At 41.5% G+C, this 3,442-nt stretch overlaps 1 non-coding gene across 1 annotated transcript; it reads left to right on the top strand.

Moving 5' to 3' along the window:
- The first annotated feature begins 2,961 nt into the window (after positions 1-2,961).
- Positions 2,962-3,067, top strand: LOC128291094 (small nucleolar RNA R71). Its single transcript, XR_008280870.1, has one exon. It is a non-coding gene; the product is annotated as a small nucleolar RNA R71 (small nucleolar RNA).
- The last annotated feature ends 375 nt before the right edge of the window (positions 3,068-3,442 follow it).

The raw sequence follows: 3,442 nt of genomic DNA, 5'->3' as shown, positions 1-3,442 counted from the left end.
GATTTCAAAGAAGAGCCTCCATGGGTCAGTATTCAGGAGGGCTCGGACCGCGTCAGCTAAATAAATCTGTTCTAGTGTGGCCCAGTCAATGCAGCGACCCATACCTAGGGGTCGGGCCTGTAATATCTGATATAATTCCTCTTGAGGTCCCAAAGGAACCTGGAGGAAAAGGTGCCTAATCTCCGTGGTAGGACCCGAGGATGACGCTGCTCCTTTCTTTTTCTTCGAGGCAAAAATAGCGGTTTTCTTACCACGTGAGGATGACATTGTACGCAAAAGGGAGAAGCTTGAGTAGTCAAAAATAGTGCTTTAGACGGCGTACGGGCGTGGGAATGTAGGGCGTATAGAGTTGCAGCGGCTAGGGTTAGGGGTTTTTGGGAGGGAGATGATGAATAATGAGGGGTTTATATAGATTTTAGGGCACACGGTCGTGAGGCACCCCCGTGTGCCCTAATTTTTGCCCTTGTGTTTCGTGAAATTTAAAATTAGGTATGTCTGACATTCGCTCCATGCCAATGTTCCTTGGGCGTATGGGTGCACACGGCCGTGTCGCACAACCATGTCTTGCTTCGTTCGCTTCTTCCACGCCCGTGTATGATAGTCCACGCCCGTGTTCTTTTTGACAATGTTGACCACGGGTGAATGACACGGGTGTGTCGCATGCCCGTGTTAAATTCTCAGTTTTAAGGCACGGGCGTGTCTCACGCCTGTATTGTTTCAGAAATTTCACCCACCGCCATGTCGCACGGTCGTGGCAACTTATCGCATCCCGTGTTGGAGAAAAACTTTTTCCCTATTTTCACACGGTCGTAGAAACGCCCGTGTGCCTAGCCGTGTGGATGGGAAAACCCTGTGTTTCAGGACTCAGTTAGTAGGTTAAATGTGAAAAACTAGAATTTAAATAAATCATTATTGTTAATACTCGGGTTGCCTTCCGAGAAGCACTTATTTATAGTCTTAAGCTGGACTTACCTCTCTAGTGTGTGATCATGGTGGCTTCAGGAATTTACACTCCTCATCCTTGCTATCAACTTCATCAATATAAGGTGTAAGACAAGTATTGTTTGCCTTAAAAGTGCCGAATTTGGGATGAATTACCTCAACTGTACCATATGGGAAAATATTGAGTACCGTGAGAGGAATTTTTTCATTAGGTTCAGAAGTGGCAATGCGAGGGTCTGCAGCTTTTAGTAGTACTTTGTCTCCAACCTTAAGTTGATTTGGTGCGTCATTGAGTTCGTCATAGCGTGGTTTTGGTTTATCGTGTGTCCTCGGTCTATGTGTCTGCCATTTATCCAGTTCCTCGATTTGTAGCCTTCATTCTTCATGGATAGGTCTTTTGTTGTTGTTTGAACACAGCTCATTTGCGTTTTTCGAAATTGTTTCCTGCAAGAGGGTTTCACCACATGGTCAGTACTAGTGGAATGATTTATACAACCACCTTCGATTTTTGATGTGTTACTTGAATTACAAGCTTGAAGGGTGATTTTTCGTCTCCCACACGAAGTGTGAGTTCACCTGTACTAATATCAATAATGGTTCTAGCAGTCGCTAAAAAGGGTCGTCCTAAAATCAAATGTGCGTTACTATCCTCTTCCATGTCTAGAATAACAAAGTCTATTGGGTATATAAATTTATCGATCTTAACAAGAACAACTTTAATGATACCCCTAGGAAATCTAATGGTTTTATCAGCCAATTGAATGCTCATCCTAGTTTGTTTGGGCTTCCCAAGACCTAGCTGTTTAAACATTTTATAAGGCATAACATTAATGCTTGCCCCTAAGCCAGCCAATGCATTATGAACATCTAAACTACCAATTAAACAAGGAATCGTAAAACTCCCTGGATCTTTCAATTTGTTGGGTAGCTTCTTCTGTAATATGGCTGGGCAAACTACATTCAACTCCACATGCGACGCCTCATCCAACTTTCATTTATTTGTTAAAAGCTCTTTTAAAAATTTGACTGCGTTTGGCATCTGCGAAAGAGCTTCAATAAACGGTAAGTTAATATGTAACTTTTTTATAATTTAAGGAATTTACCCAATTGTTCTTCTGTGCGGTCTTTCCTTGTCGCGTTTGGGTATGACACATTGGGTTTGTACTCTATACTTACTGGTTTCTGATCATTACGAGCCACCTCACCTTTATCTTGACTTACCACAATGCCTTGCCTCAGTTCTGGTGCAGGCTCAACTAACCCTTCCTTGTCATGAGTAATAATCGCATTGAGTTGTTCCCTTGGGTTAGACTCCGTGTTACTCGGTAAACTACCTTGTGGTCGTTTAGAAATCAATTTGGCGAGTTGGCCTATCTAAGTTTTGAGCCCTTGGATCGATGCTAGTTAATTTTTAAGTGCTGTCTCGGTATTCTAAAAACGAGTTTCTGACACTTAAATGAATTTTGTTAGCATCTCCTCAAGGTTTGATTTTTTCTTATGTTGGTAGGGTGGTTGTTGGAAGCCTGGAGGTGGTGGTGGTCGCTGATTTCTTTGGCCTCCCCATTAGAAATTTGAGTGGTTCCTCCAATTTGCATTGTAAGTATTACTATAAGGATTATTTTGAGATCGAGGATTATTATCCATATAATTTAACTGCTCGTTCTCTATGTTGTGGCCATAGGGTGGGTAATCCGAATTGCTTGATCCACCTCCATTGCTTCGCACTGCATTACTGGGTTAACCTGTGAAGAACTAAGAAAACCGTCAATTTTCTTATTCAAGAGTTCTACCTGATTAGAGAGCATGGTGACCGAATCGACGTTATAAACGCCGGCTACTTTTGTTGGCTTTGTCCTCATAACTTGCCACTGATAATTATTCAGTGACATCTCTTCTATAAATTCATAAGCATCTTCAAGTGTCTTATTATTGAGAGTTCCGCCAGCGGTTGTATCGGTCATCTATCGAGTCAAAGGATTCAGGACATTATGAAACGTTTGAACCTGTAGCCAAAGTGGTAACCCATGGTGAGGGCATCTTCTCAAGAGGTCCTTGTATCTCTCCTATGCATCGTAGAGTGTTTCTAAATCCATCTGCACAAAAAAAGAGATATCATTGTGTAATTTGGCTACTTTAGCCGGCGGAAAATATTTTAGTAAAAACTTTTCGGTCATTTGTTCCCAAGTAGTGATTGACCCTCATGGTAACGAGTTCAACCATTTTTTAGCCTTATTCCTCAATGAAAAGGGAAACAACTGAAGGTGAATGGCATCATCAAAAACACTATTTATTTTAAAAGTGTCTCAAAATTCTAAGAAATTTGCCAAGTGAGCATTGGGATCTTCGTCCTTTAAACCATCAAACTGAACAGATTGTTGTATCGTTTGAATTGTGTTAGGTTTCAGTTCAAAAGTATTTGCGGCTACAGCAGGTCTAACTATGCTCGATTCAGTTCCTATTAAAAAAGGTTTAGCATAATCATACATAGTGCGTGGAGCAG

This window comes from Gossypium arboreum, chromosome 3 (genome assembly GCF_025698485.1).
Source record: "Gossypium arboreum isolate Shixiya-1 chromosome 3, ASM2569848v2, whole genome shotgun sequence".
Classification (NCBI taxonomy): domain Eukaryota; kingdom Viridiplantae; phylum Streptophyta; class Magnoliopsida; order Malvales; family Malvaceae; genus Gossypium; species Gossypium arboreum.
The sequence above is the reverse complement of the archived record's forward strand: the minus strand, read 5'-3'. Positions and strand labels throughout refer to the sequence as shown.